This window comes from Gymnoscopelus braueri, assembly GCF_963280865.1.
Source record: "Gymnoscopelus braueri genome assembly, chromosome: 6".
NCBI classification, from domain to species: Eukaryota; Metazoa; Chordata; class Actinopteri; order Myctophiformes; family Myctophidae; genus Gymnoscopelus; species Gymnoscopelus braueri.
In genome coordinates, this window is record NC_137607.1 from 51,367,911 (window position 1) to 51,368,409 (window position 499).

Sequence of the window (499 nt, forward strand, 5' to 3'; positions counted from 1 at the left end):
CTTGCCAAATAGGAAGCCATTGGAATTTTTTTGCACCTTTTGCACCCTCGTGGAAATTGTATATTGCATCTGAGGTTCATTCATTTTGATTGTGCTGGATGCATCTTTGATGTGACCAATGGCCCATGAGTCATGACACACGTGGCATTTGCGGTTTGCCACTTCTTACGTCCCATTTTATTCTTTCTGAGTGCTGTGAAGCAGTATCATTTCTTTGATGCCTTTCTTATCTATTCAGGGTTAAGTGTCCAGATCTGATTTTCCTCAAAATCTGCCTGATATCCTATAATGCCATTCCCATGAAAGCTCTTGCATTAGGCCGATTGGACATTTTCTGCTGAATGTATGGGAGACATATTCTGCATGGGTCACATCGGCCTGCAGCCAAGACGTTATACTTCCTCGTACGACGGCGTCGCTTGCCCAAAATAGCCGATCTACAAGCTTACAGGGCTTGTTGTGACCTTGTAGATCTGATATTTTCGCGCCCGAACGACCG